The sequence below is a fragment of the Scyliorhinus torazame genome, chromosome 30 (assembly GCF_047496885.1).
Source record: "Scyliorhinus torazame isolate Kashiwa2021f chromosome 30, sScyTor2.1, whole genome shotgun sequence".
NCBI classification, from domain to species: Eukaryota; Metazoa; Chordata; class Chondrichthyes; order Carcharhiniformes; family Scyliorhinidae; genus Scyliorhinus; species Scyliorhinus torazame.
Window position 1 is genome coordinate 7,831,525 of NC_092736.1, and position 20,140 is coordinate 7,851,664.

Here is a 20,140-nt window from a genome sequence, read left to right on the forward strand (position 1 = left end):
GCAGACACTCCGGCTTGATTCGGAGCTCCATCCTTTCTTCTTAAAAAAACTAGCTTATTAAATTGATACACGATCAATGACCACTAAAGTGAGGTTGTAGTCCAACTGAAGGCTTTAATAAGCTAGATGCTTCCCCCAGCAGCTCAGGTACAGAATGAAGGCTGCTGGGACGGCATGGGCTCTTGTACCCCACACAGCAGGGCGGAGCTACCATACATCCTAACCAATAGAAAGCATACAGTTTCCACCGATGGTGCTCCAGCCTGTCAGGTACCATAATACCTCTAATACCACAAAGATGTAGGAGCAGATGTAGGCCATTCAGCCCATCGAGTCTGCTCCATCATTCAATGAGATCATGACTGATCTGATGTAATAATCCTCAACTCCACTTTCCTGCCTTATCCCCATAACCCTCGGTTCTGTCACCAATTAAACATCTGTCTCTCTCAGCCTTGAACATACTTAGGCTGGTTTAGCACAGGGCTAAATCGCTGGCTTTGAAAGCAGATCAAGGCAGGCCAGCAGCACGGTTCAATTCCCATACCAGCCTCCCCGAACAGGCGCCGGAATGCGGCGACTAGGGGCTTTTCACAGCAACTTCATTTGAAGCCTACTTGTGACAATAAGCAATTTTCATTTCATTTACCGGGAAATAATTCCACACTTTCACTCCCCTCTGAGAATAAATTCCTCCTCATCTCTGCCTTCACTGTCTGACCCCTTACTCTGGGATTATGCCCTCAGGTCCGAGACTCTCCCACAAGGGGAAACATCCTCTCCGCATCTACTCTGTCAAGCCCCCTGAGTATCCTATATGTCTCAATAAGGTCACGTCTCATTCTTCTAAACTCCAATGAGCACAGGCCCAACCTTTACTCAACCTCATCTCATCCAAAAATCCCTCCATTCCCAGGATCAGCCTCGCAAACCTCCTCTGGACTTCCTCCAATGCCAGTATCTCTTTCCTTTAGAATGGGGCCAAAACTGTTCACAGAACCATCCTAGCATTGCTGAGCGTGACTTAACCAAGAAGTTTCTTAGTGTCATCTTGGGCAAGTTTGGCTGGGTGTTTCCCGCCAGCTTTCCGGGTGAGATCCACACCCGTATTCACTCACACTTGGTGCGTGACCCATCGGCCTCGCTCGCCGGATTCGGAGCGAGACGTGGCCGTTAGACCCTGGGAGAGACCAATCTAACCAGTCTTGCACGGTTAAGTGAGTTTCAAAACCCACTTAGCCGCACTGGCGTTGGATCAAGCAGTCACCCGGCATCTATCGGCCTCACTGAGGAGACCCCAGCCGAGCGCTGATGAGTACTGGGCCGAACAAACGAGGACCAGGCGTCCCCACTTGGGGAGGTGGGGGTGGGGCAGTCTCCCAGGCAATTGGAGGTCCCGGGTGGTTATCTTCTGGCCAGCTGACACCCTGGCACTTCTGGTGCCACCTGGGCAGCTTGGCACTACCAGCCTGGCACCCTGGCAGTGTCACCTGTGCACCCAGGAGCCAGCTTGGCAGTGCCAGGCTTCCAGTGCCAGGGTAACAAGCTGGCATTTTGTCTGGGTCGTGCATCAGGCCCGGGGGTGCTCTGCCAGTATGTAGTAGGCTGCGGGGAGGGGGAGGCTCAAAGACCCCCTTAAAGGTGAGTTGGGGGGGGCCCGGGGCTCACGTCAGTGGGTCGCAGGATCGGTACACCATTGAGAAATGGCACCCCGAGAGCTTCCTGCTCCGTGGAGCTTTGCTCATTGGAGCGCTTCAGTGCAGGAAATGACGTTGAGCGCGGCCTCAGGGGGGGTGGGCCTGGGGCCTTCCTGACCCGGGCCTGAAATAGCAACAGAGTGCTGTTAGATAGCTTTTCACAGAATCCCGACAGTACAGAAGGAGACCTTTCGGCCCATTGAGTCTGCACCTATCTTCTGAAAGAGCACCCTACGCAGGCCCCCGCCCTATCTCCGCAACCTGACCTAACCCACACATCACTGGACATGTTCCCACCCAGAACAGGGATTAGGGAGCGGAACTAGGCGGAGAGGCCAGCTCCTCCGGGATCGGGCCGCCATTTTGAAAGGGTGCCCCGATCTGTAAGTGAGCTTGAGGGTCCCACAGACACCCCACCCACCCACATGCAATGTCATCCCCCCCCCCCCCCCCGCACATACGGGTATTACCCCCACCAAGTGAGAACACCCTGCTAGGGGATCGCTGAAGACCCCATTTTCAGGCCTCCCAAAAGAGGTCTTCAGCATTCCAAGACCCTTTTTGGGCCCGTCATGGGAATGTCACTTTAAGAAATGTTTGTCTTCTCCAGTGTCTGCAGTGATGTCATTGTGTGGGTGGAGCTGGGCTCTGGCTCGGCTTTTTACTTTCGTTTTGAGCTGGAAGCTGTTTTTGGCTCTGAGTTTTAGTTTCGTTTTCAGTTGGAGAGCTGCATTCAAACCAAGGAGGTGTATTTTGGTCTCTCTCTCCGCATGCTAAAGAATATCTCCAGATCACTTGATGATTTCAAAGTAATACCTGTTTCTGTATGGAATGCAAACCTACTGTCTTTGTTCGAAAGGGTCTTTGACTTATGGATGTTGTTAGGAAAGTTACTAAGGGTTACCTATAGAGTACTGTATCTGTGGGGATTATCAGTGTTGGTAGTTGCTAAGATGTTTACTGTGTGTTTATAAAATGTTAACTGAATTCATAGAATAAACATTGTTTTTGTTTTAAAATACTTTAGATCTCTGTTGCATCACACCTGTAAAGTGGGCCCTTGTGCTCCCCATAACCAAATTCTATTGAAGGTTGTGGGTCAGGTGAACTCCATGATATACTTTCGTGTTCTCTAAACCCTGGCCCATAATAGGCCCCTTATTTTACGACCCCCACCCTTCACACCCCAACTTTTATGAGGGCCCTTTATACTGATCCTTTACCCCCCCCCCCCAAAGTCATCACACCCCCTTTTATGGACATGGCCCCCCTCAGGCCCTGACTCTTTGGCCTGACCAGGCCACCAGGTACCTTGGTAGTGCCAGGGTGGTAGTACCAAGATGTCTGGGTGCCAGAGGGCGAGCCAGGGTGCCACCCTTCCCTGTCCCCGATGACCCAGGGGGAACCCCCCCAGGTGCAATTACGCCTGGTCCAAGTTTGTGTGGACCAATACTAAAGGGCGCCCGGTCAAGGCCTTGCTGGGGAGGCCGTTAGTTCCCACAAGCACAGAGAATCCAGCGCATGCATATTTAAATAAGCCTAATGGATCATTTAAATATGCTGCTCTGGATTTTGCCCATCGATGGCGAGATCCAGATCACGATGTCTCGAGAGGTTTGGTTGCATCTCGCGAGTTGTCTCGAGCATCGTGAATCTCGTGAGAGGCCTCTGAGATTCAGCGGCCTCATGGCAACACCAAGGCCATTAAATCGCGCCCTCTATCTCAATCAACTAACTCACCATTTTTCATCTTTATAGACTATGGAAAAGTAAGTGTTATTGAGCTATCGCAAGAGGACAAACCTATCGTGATGAATTGGAGGACAGTGTCGTACAAGATTCTATTATTTTCGTACTTCCTTCTGTGATTTTATAGCTATTTTAGTAATGTACCACTTTAAGTATTGCCTTGTGGAAGTAGGTTATCCATGCTTATGCTCAACATTCCCTGTTTCCTATGCTGAAACGGCTCACCAGATTGAAATAGTTTGGCCGGACACCTCAGACATTTCTGTGAATTTGGCCAAAGCACAAGAGAACCAGAATCATTAACTGTGATTTATCTGCCTCAACATGGGAGGCCTGTGTACCACTTAGCTCTGCTTTGTCCAGAAAGTGGGTCAATGTGCTGAGGCCAGTGCCCACGCAGCCGCCTCAATACTGATTTTTTTAAAAAGACAAATTTAATTGACTGATCTACAATCGACAGAAATGCTTACAGTGGATCCTTTTGTCATTGCTTGACCTTCAGATCAGTTGAGAAGCAGCTAACCCATCTGATCATTTAAGTTCTCAGCTTTACCAGGCCGACGATGATTTGGAGTCAGTGGAACACTCCTGATCATGTCTAAATTTTGCCTCATAGACACTGGTACAAAATAAAAGTGCAACACTGTAATGAGTGACCACAGTTGTTTTGCAACACGTTTGATGTAAGTTTTATATGTTGCTGTGTTTCAAATAATGTTATTTCTTAAATAAACTCTAATAATAAGCTGAATGATTTCTTAATTTCATAGATTTCACAGTGCAGAAGGAGGCCATTCGGCCCATCGAGTCTGCACCGGCTCTTGGAAAGAGCACCCTACCCAAGCCCACACCACCCTATCCCCATAACCCAGTAACCCCACTCAACCAACACTAAGGGCAATTTTGGACACTAAGGGCAATTTATCATGGCCAATCCGCCTATCCTGCACATCGTTGGACTGTGGGAGGAAACCGGAGCACCCGGAGGGAACCCACGCACACACGGGGAGGATGTGCAGACCCCACACAGACAGTGATCCAGCCGGGAATCGAACCTGGGACCCTGGAGCTGTGAAGCAATTGCGCTAACCACTATGCTACCGTGCTGCCCGAGAGGTGAGTTAGTTAATGTTTCTGAAGAAGTCATATATTGACTCAAGACGTTAGCTTTGTTTTTTTTCTCCACAGATACTGCGGAGTTTATCCAGCATTTTCTGTTTTTATTTTGGATTTCCAGCTTCCGCAGTATTTTGTTTTTCTTTCTTGATAAACTTGGTACGTGGCATGTAGCCTGAGATATACGGTTATTAGAGTGTTTTTATTCTAGCACTCCAGTGTCATGAGAGATTTTTTTGATGCGGGGTTATGTCGTTCCACATCAGAGTGTAAGTGTTTAAGAAGTCGTGGGGTAGTTGCCAAGAAGGTAGTTTACTTGTGTGCTTTTAACCAAGCAGTTTGGTTTTTTTGGAGGATGCGCTGTAAAGCTGTTTTAACTGTGTAACTTTAATCTTATGTGCTTAAGTTTTTTTTTCTTTTCAATAGATATTTTCATTTTTAGAACTCTAAAGGTGTCACCGGAGTTCTATGCTTTTGGGGTCAGTAGCTCTTCCTCCTCGTTTTCACAGTAAAAAATGGTTTATGATCAGTGAAGCAGACGTCTCCCTGGTATTCAGCTTCCTCAACAATAACATCTACTGTGGTCGCAACACAAGTGAGATTATTAACAGCATAAGGAGTGTGTTGTTCATCCTGGGTATGCCATATTACGAGATATCTCATGCATATGTTCATGCTTTGGTTCACAGGGAATGAGTATTTACTTGTAACATATGTAATAATTCAGCAAATGCTTGTAGGGTCCAATACTCGTCTGGAGGCAGTGTACATAGTATTTGCATCTTATCCATGGAGCAGCATGGAGGCACAGTGGCTAGCACTGCTGTCCCATAGCCCCAGGGACCGAGTTCAATTCCGGCTTCGGGTGTATGTGCGGAGTTTGCACGTTCTCCCCTTGTCTGTGTGGGTTTCTTCCGGGTGCTCCGGTTTTCTCCCACAGTCCAAAGATGTGCGGGTTAGGTAGATTGGCCATGCTAAATTGTCCCTTAGTGTCCAAAGGTTAGGTAGGGTTACTGGATTATGGGGATAGGGTGAAGGATGGGCTTAAGTAGGAAGCTCTTTCAAGGGCCATGTAGACTCAATGGGCCAAATGGCCTCCTTCTGCACTGTACATTCTATGATTCTAAGTGCTAATAAATTTAAAACTTCACAGTCATTTCTGATTTCCTATATATAGATACTTGGTAGCACAGGGGTTAGCACTAGTGCTTCACAGCGCCAGGGTCCCGGATTTGATTCCCGGCTTGGGTCACTGTCTGTGTGGAGCCTACACGTTCTCCCCGTGTCTGCGTGGGTTTCCTCCGGGTGCTCCGGTTTCCTCCCACAAGTCCTGAAAGACGTGCTTGTTAGGTGAATTGGACATTCTGAATTCTCCCTCAGTGTACCCGAACAGGCGCCGGAGTGTGGCGACTAGGAAATTTTCACAGGAACCATTGCAAATCGGCACAGACGGAAGTAATGGGCGGGTGGAACTGAAGTTTATGGAAGACGAAGAAAGGAAAGGATTGAGGAGAGCATTGGAATCATCGAGTTTGGAGGTGACTAAGGGTGAGGATTTTCATCCACGAAAGATGTGGAGAGGGATGATGTTACAAAGGTGTAAGTGGTAGCAATTAGAATTAAGAACAGGCCACACAGTTCCTCGAATCTGTTCCGCCTTTCAATCAGGTGAGGGAATCACTTAGAGCCAGGAGGGAATTCAGGAAATTCTTGTGCTCCAAAAGGAAAGTAGAAACTCAGAATTCTCCTCAAAAGGCCTGCAGCTGCTGGGACGTTGGGAGCTAGCAAGACCTTTGTTAAGTTAGAGTAGCAAGGTACTCGGTGTGGACTCTTTGTTGCTCTTACAAAAGGTATGGAGTGAAGTCTGGTCAATAGAGTATGTCTACAGATGATCTACGGAACGCCAATGCAGGCTCAAGGGGCTGAATGGCCGACATCCAGTCGTATGTTTCAACTTCAACTCCATTTATTAATCTCTGCTCCATAACCCTAGATGCCCTTACCTCAAAAAGAAAACTATCAATCTCAGTCTTGAAAATTTCAATTGACCCACCCACGTTATCTTGGTGAGGTTGAGAATTCTAAATATTCGCTACACTTTGTGTGACAGTTCTTCCGGATTATCTTGAACGTTTACATGTGAGCCCTTTAGATATTTCAGTACGGGAATGGAAACTCAATCTGCATTCAAATAGGTGCTGAAATTGGGAGCAGTCGAGTTTAACTTGAGACAGTGGCCTGAGGAGGGGGATAGAGCCGGTGGTGTGGGTTGAAGACATTGTTTAACAGGAGGAATTTGAAGCTTATCCAAGACTAGATGCAAGGGGCTGTTTAGCACAGGGCTAAATCGCTGGCTTTGAAAGCAGACTAAGGCAGGCCAGCAGCACGGTTCAATTCCCGTAACAGCCTCCCCGAACAGGCGCCGGAATGTGGTGACTAGGGGCTTTTCACAGTAACTTCATTTGAAGACTACTTGTGACAATAAGCGATTTTCATTTCATTTCAAGATCAGTGGACTGGAAGACAGGTAGTGGAGGGCTCAGGACATGTGGTGGCAACACAGAGCTTGGTGTTTTCAGTCTAAGCGTGGCAGCTAACTCCCTGCGTTCAGATGTCACCAAGTTATCAATGAAAAAAAAGTAAGATTTATATAGCAACTTTCACAATCACCTGACATCCCAGAGCTCTTTACGACCAATGAAGTGTTGTACTGTAGGAAACAAGGCAGTCAATTTGCACTCACAAGCTCCCAGAATCAGCAATGTGTTAATGATCAGATAATCTGTTTTCGTGATTTTGATTGAAGAATAAATTATTTTTTACTCAATTACAGGATGTAAAATGTGAATGTCACCAATCCCAGAGGATGCTTTCCCCTTTGAGAGAGAGCTGACTGGTGGTAGTCTAACCTGAGGGTCACCACATCTCAGGCGAGGGGCAAGGTTGAGAAGACTTAATGGATAACCTCAGCTGGTGTGAGAAATTAACCTCGACATTGGCGTCACTCTGCATCATGAACCAGCTGTCCGGCCAACTGAGCTAACGTACCCTCTGCCCTTGTCCTTCTAGGTAGTAGTGGTCACGGGTTTGGAAGATGCTGTCAAAGGACCCTGGGTGAGTTCCTGCAATGCTTCTTGTAGCTGACACTGTGCATTGGTGGTGGAGGGAATGAATGTTTCAAGTGGTGAATGGTAGCGGTCAGGGGTTTGCAAGGTGCTACCAAAGGAGCCTTGGTACTGTCCTGCAGTGCATCTCGTAGATGGTGCACACTGCTGCGTCAGTGGTGAAGGGAGTGAATATTTATGGAAGGGGGTGGCAATCAAGCGGGCTGCTTTGTCCTGGATGGTGCATTGAATATTGTTCACTCATCCAGGCAAGTGGAGAGTATTCCATCACGCTCTGGACTTGTGCCTTGTAGCTGGCGGACAGGCTTTGGGGAGTCAGGAGGTGAGTTACTCACTGCAGGATCCCTATCCTCTGACCTGCATTTGTAGTCACAGTATTTACATGGCTGGTCCAGTTTCTGGTCAGTGGTAACTTCCAGGATGTTGATGGGAGGGTTGACCAGGGCACTGGGAATAACTTCCTTGCCCTACTCCAAAATAGAGATTTTTTCTGTCCATCTGAGGGAGCAGACAGAGCCTTGGTTTTACATCACATCCAAAAGCCACCCCCTCCAACAATGCAGCACTCCCTCAGTACTGCTCTGGAATGTCAGCCTGGAGTGGCACAACCATATTGTGATTCAAAAGCGAGAATGTGACCAACTTGGCCATGTCTAACAAAGTTCAAAAAGCAAAGAGGCCAGGGATAGATTCTTGGAGACTCCAGAGGACGTTGACTCCTATTATTTCCACACCCATGGAAACATCCCAGACTGTTCCCCCATTAGGCCATCAAAGATCAAATTTGGGTCTTTGCTAGTCTGTTATGTTCAAATACTCAGTTTGAGATCAGGCTATTTGTATTTTTATTGAACTCTATGGCTTGATTCAGCTTTATTGTGAAGCACTTTGTTTTGAAAGTGTTCTTATGTCCCTGGAGGTTTCTGTACCCGGCCATTACATTTTTGAGACTTTTGTAAGGGCCACGAAGAATCCAGCACGAGTTTTAAGGATACAAAATAATAACGTTTATTTACTATAACAATATATACATAGTCGTAGCAGTAACTTCCCTTGCTACCTTCTCCTTCCTGCTGGTTCCTGAACTGGCCAGCTTATTTATACTAGGAGTTTCTCCGCCCCACTCATTGGGGAAGTTCATACTCCCATAGGATTGTGGGATAGTCATTAGTCCCCAGCCAATCGTACGTAGGCAGGTTATAACATCCCTCCCCCCCCAAAGTCCAAGGAATCCACCGAAGACCCTGGCGAAGGAGGGCGTTGGACTCATTTTGCCGCAGGCCTGACGCCATTTGCACGCGGCGCTGGATCAGGCGGCGTGTAACGAGACGGAGACCGGCGCTTCCGTGATGAACGGCGCGGTTGTACATCCACGGCCTGTGGACCCGAGGATTCCCTCTCTGATGCATCCTGTGTCTCCATCTCGGAGTCAGAGTCTGCTGCCTCCGTCATGTCAGCGTCTCTATCTCCATTCGGTCCTGTAACGACCTGCGCAGGCTTCGAGTGAGGCACCAGTGGAAGATTTTGAGGACTACCTTCCCTTGTCTCTGGTCTTTGCGGCTGTTGAAACGAGCTCCGGGGGCGGGGAATCTTTTGAGGGGATGATCTTCTGGACCGGACGTGGTCTACATGTTTTCGCTGGAGACGACCCTGGGCTTGCACTTGGTAAGATATAGGGCCCGTTTGGCGAAAGATTACACCAGGAACCCATTGGGCACCACCAGCAAAATTCCGCACTAATACTGGGTCACCGGGCGCAAACTGCCGAATCGGACGATGCCGAGACAATCCCTGTCCCTGCCGTTCTTGTGTGCGGCGTACTTTTGCGCCAATGTCCGGGAAGACCATACTAAGGCGGGTGCGAAGTCTTCGGCCCATTAGGAGTTCTGCGGGAGCTACCCCAGTCACTGCATGGGGGGTGGTCCTGTACGTAAACAAAAAGCGAGCCAGTCTCGTGTCCATTGATCAGGAAGACTGCTTCTTTAGGCCTCTTTGGAATGTTTGCACTGCACGCTCTGCCAACCCATTTGAAGCCGGGTGGTAAGGGGCAGTGCGGATATGGCGGATGCCGTTCATCTTTGTAAACCTAGCAAACTCCTCACTCGTGAATGGAGTGCCATTATCTGTGACCAGCACCTCGGGGAGGCCATGCGTACTAAATGATAAACGCATCTTTTCAATTGTTGCGCAGGACGTTGTCCCCTGCATCTTATGCACCTCCAGCCATTTGGACTGGGCGTCAATTAGTAGAAGGAACATGGATCCCTGAAAAGGGCCTGCGAAATCTGCATGTAAGCGTGCCCAAGGCCGCCCTGGCCATTCCCAGTGATGTAGGGGCGAGGCCGGCGGAAGCTTCTGATGCTCCTGGCAAATGGAGCAGTTTTGGGCCACCTTCTCAATGTCGGTGTCGAGGCCTGGCCACCAGACATAACTCCGGGCCAACATTTTCATCTTGGTCACGCCCGGATGCCCATTGTGCAAGTCTGATAATATCAGCTCCTGGCCTTTTTCCGGGACAATCACACGCGTCCCCCACAAGAGGATGCCGTCTTCCACGCTGAACTCTTGGAGGAAAATGCCCGCAACTCGCCTGGGAGCTGTCTATGCTGCCCACCATACAGGACTATGTGCCGAACCTTTGACAAGACTGGCTCCGTCTGGGTCCACTCACGGATCTGTGATGCCGTGACAGGCAAGGTGTCCATAAAATTTAGGGTTGCAACCACCTCATCGGTCGTGGGGGTCGACATGGGGCCGGTCGATAAAGGCAATCGGCTCAGTGCGTCGGCATTTGCTATCTGCGTACCTGGTTTGTGCTCCAGAGAATACTCATATGCAGCAAGCAACAAAGCCCAGCGCTGGATCCGTGCAGAAGCAATGGCGGTATTGGCTTATCCTCTCTGAAGAGTCCCAGCAGGGGCTTATGATCAGTCACGATAGTGAAATGGCGGCCGTACACATACTGGTGGAAGCGTTTCACCGCGAAAACCACTGCCAGGCCCTCCTTCTCGATCTGCGCGTACTTTTTCTCCGCTGCAGTCAATGTGCGGGAGGCGAAAGCTATCGGTCGCTCGGCCCCATTCTCCATCTTGTGGGACAGGACAGCCCCAATACCATACAGGGATGCATCACATGTGACGAGCAAAGGCTTTCCCGGATCATAGTGGGTTAGTAACCCAGACGACGACAATTGTTGCTTTACCCGCCGGAAAGCGGTTTCTTGCGGCTGACCCCAAACCCAGGTGTGATTTTTCTTTAGCAGCAGGTGTAAGGGGGCCAGCGTAGTTGCCAGATTGGGGAGGAACTTCCCGTAATAGTTTACGAGACCGAGAAAAGAACGAAGATGCGAAGTGTCAGTCGGGGTGGGGGCATGTTGAATTGCACGCACCTGCTCTGCGACGGGGTGCAGACCCTCGCGGTCCACCCGATAACCTAGGTAGACTACTTCTTTTGCCTGAAATACGCACTTTGTGTGACGTAAACGGACTCCAGCCTCCGAAAGGCGTCTAAGGACAGCCTCCAGATTTTCCAAATGCTCTTGCTCCGACGTCCCTGTAATCAACACGTCATCTAGGTAGACAGCCACACGTGGTAAACCTCTCAAAATGCCCTCCATTACACGTTGAAAAATTGCGCAGGCAGAGGATACTCCAAAGGGCAACCGTGTATATTCATACAGGCCCCGGTGTGTGTTAATTGTTACATATGGTCGGGAGGCAGGGTCCAGCTCCAACTGCAGGTAGGCGTGACTCATATCTAATTTTGTGAATGAGAGTCCACCTGCAAGTTTCACGTAGAGATCCTCTATGCGAGGCATTGGGTATCGGTCGAGTCGGGAAACTGTATTCACTGTAAGTTTATAGTCGCCACACAAGCGAACTGTGGCATCTGGCTTCATTACTGGTACAATTGGTGCTGCCCAGTTAGCAAAACGGACGGGCCTGATAATACCCAAACTCTCCAAACGAGTGAGCTCCCCTTCTACCTTCTCGAGCAAAGCGTAAGGCATTGGGCGCGCCCGGAAATAGCGCGGCGTGGCTCCTGGTTCAACTTGGATATGGGCTACGGCCCCTCTTATTTTCCCCAAACCAGGCTGGAATACCTCTGGGTATCGTCCTAGCACCTCAGTCAACCCTCCAGAAACTGTTTGGAGGATGTGCTGCCATTGCAACCGCAAATGGCGCAACCAGTCCCGACCCAACAGGCTGGGCCCATGGCCACGCACTACGATAAGTGGGAAACGCCCCTCCTGGCGTCCATAGACAACAGGGGTCATTGTAGTTCCTGCAATGTCCAGTGGTTCCCCAGTGTAGGTGGCCAACCTGGCCTGTGAGTCAGTTAATGTAAGGGTCTATATACCCTGCTTGATGCGGTCGAATGTCCTCTGGGCAATCACGGAGACCGCTGCGCCAGTATCCAACTCCATCTCCAGCGGGTGGCCATTGACCCGTACTGTCACCTTAATGGGGGCCACACGGGGAGCTGCCACACAATGCAGCTGCAGGCAGTCGTCCTCCGTCTCCACGTCCTCAGGAGTGGTCGCTGCAGGTTCATCCTGCGGTACGGCCTCTGGGCTGGTCCCAGTTACGGCCCCTGGGCTGGTCCCAGTTTCGGTCGGAACGACGGTGCCTCTGGCGTCCCCAGGACCGCCGTCCGCGACGGGGTCGGCACCTACAAGTCTGACACGGACATGGCTCCTCATCCATTGGCTCTGGAGAAGGCTCCCTTCGGGGAGGAATGTCCGATGGCCACTGGCGTCGGTCCGGTCGTTGCCTTGCCCAAGGTACCGCAGGAGTGCGGGGGGACGTTTTTGGGCGGAAAGGGTTGCGCCCCAAGGCATGCACTTCCATTCCCTGTAGCTCCTGTACTCCTCGCTCTGCGCTCTCTCGGGACATGACTATTTGTATTGCCTGTTGAAAAGTCAATGTTGGCTCCGCTAACAACTTTCTCTGGGTTGCTGCATTGTTAATACTGCAAACCAAACGGTCGCGTAACATTTCTGACAAGGTCTCACCATAGTCACAGTATTCCGCAATCCCGCGTAGCCTGGATAAAAAATCGGCAAGGGATTCTCCAGGGGTCCTCTCAGCGGTATTAAACCGGTAACGCTGGACTATCGTGGACGGGGTTGGGTTAAAGTGTTGCCCCACTCTATTCACAAGTTCGTCAAACGTTTTGGTGTCCGGCGCAGCTGGGTACGTAAGGCTCCTAATCACCCCAAACGTATGCGGCCCGCAGGTGGTGAGCAATATGACCACCTGGCGCTCGTTTTCAGTGATATTGTTTGCCCGGAAATAGTAACGCATCCGTTGTGTGTACTGGTTCCAGCTTTCCAGCGCAGCATCAAAAACATCCAAACGTCCGTACAGAGGCATGGTATAATAGAAAACAACTTCCAACCTGTATCCAACAAAAAATCCAGGGAGGTGGCTTCAGCAGTGTAGACAGCTATTCACTTTCACCTTCGTCGCCAGTTTTGTAAGGGCCACGAAGAATCCAGCACGAGTTTTAAGGATACAAAATAATAACGTTTATTTACTATAACAATATCTACATAACAGTAGCAGTAACTTCCCTTGCTACCTTCTCCTTCCTGCTGGTTCCTGAACTGGCCAGCTTATTTATACTCGGAGTTTCTCCGCCCCCTCATTGGGGAAGTTCATACTCCCATAGGATTGTGGGATAGTCATTAGTCCCCAGCCAATCGTCAGTAGGCAGGTTATAACAGAGACAATATAAAGAAGTTGGCTGTTTCTTCTAATGTTCTCTTCAGCTGTCCACGGCAACAGGGTTCCTTGGTGAATGTTTCTCCTGTTTGCGTCACTGTCAATCTCATAGTTCCTCTGAAAACACTCTGACGTTAAATTGAGCTGTCTAGATGAGACGCAATGGTGATGACTGTCGCGGGACAGCCTGCCCACCCCCACTGTCTACACCCACATGTGAAAAGTGGTCCACTGTAACCTCTCCAGTCCAAAAAGCTATCGGTCAGAAACACCAGTTGTTCAGAAACCTTTCAGGCAGACATGAGCAACTGATGGCACCATTTGAGTACAGTGCTTTGGGAGTGTAAACAGTATTTGGATATGTAAAACCATTTTTACCGCTGGTTTAATCACTGTTTTATACTTCAGGCGAAAAGTTTACACCTACAGTCTTTTTCAGTTCACACGCTTGTACTTTGGAATTTTAAAATCAATCTGTTATCCAGAAACCTTTGAAGCCCAGAATGACCCGGTCCCAAGCATTCCAGCAGGAAAGGTGAGGGGTGAGATTTGTTATCCCCTCTTCATTTGTATCTTCATCCCCTCAATCGATTTACAGTTGCTGGTTGTGTGTGCCTTCTTCTGGAACTTTGCATAATTCATTCACGGGATGTAGGCATCGCTGGCTAGGCCCAGCATTTATTGCCCATCCCTAATTACCCTCGAGAAGGTGGTGGTGAGCTGCCTCCTTGAACCGCTGCGGTCCATGTGGTGTAGGTACACCCACAGTGCTGTTAGGGAGGGAGAGCCAGGATTTTGACCCAGTGAAGGTATGGTCGATATATTTCCAAGTCAGGAGGGCGAGTGGCTTGGAGGGGAATTATCAGGTGGTGGTGTCTTCTGTCCTTGTCCTCGATGGGAGTGGTTGTGGGTTTGGAAGTTGCTGTCGAAGGAGCCTCGGTGAGTTGCTGCAGTGCATCTTGTAGATGGTACACACGGCTGCCACTGTGCGTCGGTGGTGGAGGGGGTGAATGTTGACGGTGGTGGATTTAAGGTGGTGAATTTCTGCAAGTGTTTTGACACGACTGAATGGCTTGCTTGGTTATGAGTCAAAGTATCTCAGTGTGGGAGTAGAGAAGCTGGAGGGGAGATTAAGGTCAGCCGGTTTGGTTCTTTAAAGAACATCAGTGTAACAGTTGGGTAACTGAAGATATTCCAGAGCTGATGGAATTGTGATCAGGACAGGAGACCTAGCAGATTTTTAACCTTTCTAATCTGGTGGCATGGAGTTCAATTGTAATAAATCATATTTAGCTTCAGCTTAGTTAGAAAATGTGGATTTGGGGTAAGCTCTTTGTGATAGACGAAGGTGAGGCCTTTATACAGCACCCGGTAGGCAGGATAACAACCAGATTTATTTACTCTACCCACAGTACTATAATTACACTGCTCCTCACCCCGCAGGGTCACCTTCCTCGATCTGCTTCCAGGGGTTTATATCCCGTCAAGTTCCTCCCAATTAGAGAGGAGGCTCCACGCCTCCCCCAATTACCCGGGGAGTCCGTACCCCAAGGTGTAGGAGGGGAACCGCATACAATATAGGGTTTGGCCCCTGAGGGGGTCGCAACACTCCTGAAGGAGGAAAGAGAGCAAAGGTGTTGGAGAGGATTCAAGAGGAGACTTCACACCGTGAGGACTAGGCAGCTGAAGAAGCAACTGGAGCAAAAAGAAGAGGGAATTACAAGAGGTTAGAGTCCAAAGAACAGAGAATTTGGAAGGGTTAATAAGACGACGGAAGGGCGAGACCCTCAAGAGATTTGAAGACAGCAGCCAACGGACTTTGGCAAGGACATGGATAATAGGACTAGGTGCAGGATTGGAAATGCAGCAAAAGGGATTTGAGAGAGTTGAAGATTATGGATGATGGAAGATTGGGGCCAGTTAGGCTCCAGAAATTTTAATTCATATTTTGTCCTTAGCATCCTATTCAGCTGAGGGTGCATTCATAATACAGGGATAATGATCATCAACTCAGGTGGACACTGCAGCTGGGTGACCATCCATTTAAATAGTGAAGCGTCCCACCAGAAGTGCAAAAGTTGCACTCCAAGGGGTTTACTACCAGAGAAAAGCAATTTTCACCCCCACAACGTTAAACCTGTGTTATGTTGTTATTTCATCTTACCTTACTCCAAAGCACAATGAGAGTCCCTCCTCCACGAATTCTCCATTTTTGGCTTTCCTGTCTAGTTAGGCGCTGACTCAGGACCCAATAATCTAACAACAGTATCAGTGCTTCCTTTCGCTAGCACACTTGTAGTGTAAATGCAGGCTGCATGTCCTTCACTAGGAAACTCGTTCATTATCTCTGTGGGCCAAAAGAGAAAATTACAACAAGGACTTCACATCAGCTGAAGTTAAATTCAAAATGACTTGTAGCATTGGATATTCCAAAGCACAGCTGTTGGAGTAGATTGTGCTGAATAGAATTATATATTACATGCTACTGTCTCTTTGGTATTAAGCTTTGATTCATTAGCTATCAGATAACAAATGCTACTCTATCAGGTGGTTATGACATCCCATGGATATCAGTTGACTAGTTCTATATAATTTTGTATTAAAATTGTTTTTATGTGCATATGTTTTATCTTTGTCCCAGCTCCAGCCTCGGGATCTATCCATTAGACATGTAAGCTTAACTGTACATTGTGCAAAACTGTAGCATGCACACACGTAAAGACTTTGCAAATAACTTATCTACCAAACAGCACCAAAATCTTGAAATTATATTTTTTTCCATTATTTAAAAACAACAGATTTTAATTATACTGACCGGAGACTAACTCTAGGATTTGAGCACATCACCTTGGCCAATAGTCCAATGTGCTGAGGTTTCAATGAAGAATGAGAGAGCTATCCGCCTTTTCCAATGAATCTTAAGTACCCATGGCACTATTGAAAGAAAAGCAGAGTTTCTTCGTTGGCCAGCTCGTCGTCCTATACCGTCCTCAGCCTACAAGGTAAAGAACATATTAACTGGCCATTCAACTAATTTTCCGTGGAAATATAGATGTGTGAAAAATAGCTGATTATGCTTGACAAAATATCAATGCTTCAAAAAAGTGGTTCATTGTATATAATGTACTCTAAGACCTTTCTAAAAGGCTGGTTAAGGTGCCCTTTGAATGGACGTCTTTATTTCATAGATGCATAGAATTCCTACAGTGCAGAAGGAGGCCATTCAGCCCATCGAGTCTGCACAGACCCTCTGAAAGAGCACCCTATCGAGGGTCGCCACCCCTCCCTTTCCCCGTAACTCCACCGAACCTGCACATCTTTGGACTGTGGGAGGAAACCGGAGCATCCTGATTAGATGTTAATAAAACAGTAAAAAAAAACAGAAATGCACTGGGTCCCCCAATGTATTTTTGCAGGGTAACCAATATGCATGGACCAGGCGATCGGGTTCAATCTGAGTACTGTTAGAGGAGCTGTGTTAGGGTGTTACAACTGAGCAGAGAGAGGGAACAAAAAGTTCTTTCGACTTTTAATGCCAGATTTGTATTGAATTCAAATCCCATCATCTGCCATGGTGGGATTTGAATCTGGTTCCCAGAGAGCTACCCTGGGTCTCTGGATTATTAGTCCGACGACAATACCACTATAACATACTCCATCACTCAAGCCAAGCAGGGTACTTCAGGGCACAGAGTTAGTGGATCTACCATTCAGCAAGTAACTAATTAGTTAGATAGGGTTGGGGGTGCATGGGTCGTGGGAATAATAATTAGTATCTGGCAGAATGTTCTTGTTCTCTGGGTCGCACCATATACACATTGAACTTTTTTGTCTTTTTATGTGTTCATAAAGCTTACTATGATTCTGGGAATGGGAGTCAAATACTGTCTTCCATCTGCACCCATTGCCCTCTGAGCTCAGCTTATCCATGAGACTCTGCTCCCTCGATAGTCGTCTCACTAAATTGCCAACGACTCAATTTCTCTTCCTGACCGTCAACTTAGCTGATATTGTTAACTTTCTTCTCAGGTACAATCCCACACCTTCAAATCCAACATCACCCCCTTCCCCAACCCCCACCTCAAAAAAAACAACCTTTGACCCCTCCATCCTTGCAAACTGCTGACCTGCCTCCAACCCCATTTTCCCCTCAGAAATCTTTCAACGTGTTCTTTCTTCCCAAATTCATCCCTATTTTTTTTCCAGAACTCCGTGTTTGAAGCTCTTCAGTCAAGTTTCAATCCCTGTCACAGCACCAAATCACCTCCTATCAAAGTCTCCAATGACATCCTATGACACTATGACAAAGGTTCGTCCTCGCCATTCTCATCTTGTCTGTAGCCTTAGACATGGTTGACCAAGGGGCGGCATGGTGGCGCAATGGTTAGCACGGCGCCGAGGACCCGGGTTCGATCCCGGCCCTGGATCACTGTCCGTGTGGAGTTTGCACATTCTCCCTGTGTCTGCGTGGGTCTCACCCCAACCCAAAAAGATGTGCAGGGTCGGTGGATCGACTACACTAAATTGGCCCTTAATTGGGAAAAAAAAATGTTTTAAATAAATTTTAGAGTAATCAATTAATTTTTTTTCCAATTAAGGGGCAAGTTAGCGTGGCCAATCCACCTAGCCTGCACATCTTTGGGTTGTGGCGGCGAAACCCACGCAAACATTGGGAGAATGTGCAAACTCCACACGGACAGTGACCCATAGCCGGGATCGAACCTGGGACCTCAGCGCCGTGAGGCAGCAGGGCTAACCCACTGCGCCACCTTGCTGCCCTTTCGGGGAAAAAATTATTGGGTACTCTAAATTTATAAGAATAAAAAAGACATGGTTGACCACGCCATCTGCCACCACCACCGCCCAGTTGGGTTGGACTTGCCTGAAGCCATTGTCTTCAGTCCCTGCCACAAACGTCATTCCCTAACCACTTCCACCATCCTTATCCCTGGCAACCTTCTGAAGTTGAACCAGACTTTTCTCAATCTTGCTGCGACATTTGACCTTGTGTTGAGATCCCGACCACATACCTGCCCATCACTAAGAACGCTTATTTCCATCTTCATGACATGTCTTGCTCTGGCTGTGATTCATTTCACCTGCTGCTGAAAAACGTATTCATTTCTTTGTCACCTCTGACTGGTTCAATGGACTTCTGACTGGTTCCTACATTCTGCCATATGGAAATTTGAGGTCATCCTATTCTACAACTCGCGTCCAAACTTATCAAATCCCAATCACACGTCATGCTTGTGCCAGCTGTTCTGCATTGGCGCTGGGTTAAGCAACGCCATTATCTTCAAACTTTTTTTTCCAGATCTCTCAAATGACTTGTTCTTCCCTAGCGTTGTAATGTCTTCTATCCCTACAAACCTCAAAGATATCTGTGCTCCCCCAATTCCGGATTCTTGTGCGTTCCTGATTTTAATCACTGCAACAATGGCAGTTGTGCCTTCAGCTGTCAAGGCCCAGAGAGCTCTAAAATTCCCCCCTTAACCTCTCCAACTCTTTTTGCTCCTAAAGGGCGCATGAGACACATTAACGCCAACATTCCAGACTGCCTTGATCCACTGAAATTCGCATACCGTCACAACCTGTACACAGCAGACGCCATCTCCCTGGCCCTACACTCATCCCTGGAGCATCTAGACAACAAGGACTCCTACGTCAGACCCCTGTTCATCGACTACAGCTCTCTCTTAAACACCATAATCCCAGCCAAGCTCATATCCAAACTCCAAAACCTAGGACTTGGCTCCTCCCACTGCAACTGGATCCTCGACTCCCTGACCCACAGACCGCAGTCAGTAAGGAGAAACGGCGACACATCCTCCACGATAGCCCCCAATACCGGGGCCCCGCAAGGCTGCTTACTTAGTCCCCTACTATACTCCCTATACACACATGACTGTGTGGCAAAATTCACCTTCAACTCCATCTACAAATTTGCTGATGACATGACCATAGTGGGTCAAATCTCAAACAACAATGTGTCAGAGTACAGGAGGGAGATAGAGAACCTCGTGGAGTGGTGCAATGACAACAATCTCTCCATCCCCACTGTCAGCAAAAATAAGGAGTTGGTCATCAACTAAAGGAGGTGCTGTACACGTCCCTGTCTGTATCAATGGTGCCGAGGTGGAGAATGGTGCCAGCTTCAAAGTCCTAGGTGTGCATATCACCAAAAATCTGTCCTGGTCCACCCACGTTGATGCTATTACCAAGAAAGCAAAACAGCGCCTATACTTCCTCAGGAAACTAAGGAAATTCGACATATCCACAGTGACTTTTACCAATTTATATAGATTTGGAATAGAAAGCATCCTATCTAGCTGCATCACAGCTTGGTATGGCAACTGCTCGGCCCAAGATGGTAAGAAACTTCAGAGAGTCGTGAACACAGCCCAGCTCATCACATCAGCCCGCCTCCCATCCATTGACTCTGTCGACAGCTCTCGCTGCCCTGGGAAAGCGGGCAGCATAATCAAAGACCCCTCTCATCTGTGTTATTCTCTCTTTCAACCTCTTCCATCAGGCAGAAGATACAAAAGTCTGAGAACATGCACCAATCGATTCAAAAACAGCTTCTTTCCCAGACTCCTGAATGACCCTCTTATGGACTGAACTAATCTTTTTATGCATCTTCTCGACAATTGTAGAACTATATTCCGTACACTGCACCCGATGTCTATGTTTATGTATTTACATTGTGTGTTTATACATGTTC

The 20,140-nt window shown here is 48.2% G+C and overlaps 1 long non-coding RNA gene across 1 annotated transcript; it reads left to right on the top strand.

Moving 5' to 3' along the window:
- The first annotated feature begins 7,427 nt into the window (after positions 1-7,427).
- LOC140404275 (uncharacterized) lies at positions 7,428-19,055 on the top strand. Its single transcript, XR_011938479.1, has 4 exons — positions 7,428-7,537; positions 7,632-7,676; positions 16,212-16,415; positions 18,937-19,055. It is a non-coding gene; the product is annotated as an uncharacterized lncRNA (long non-coding RNA).
- The last annotated feature ends 1,085 nt before the right edge of the window (positions 19,056-20,140 follow it).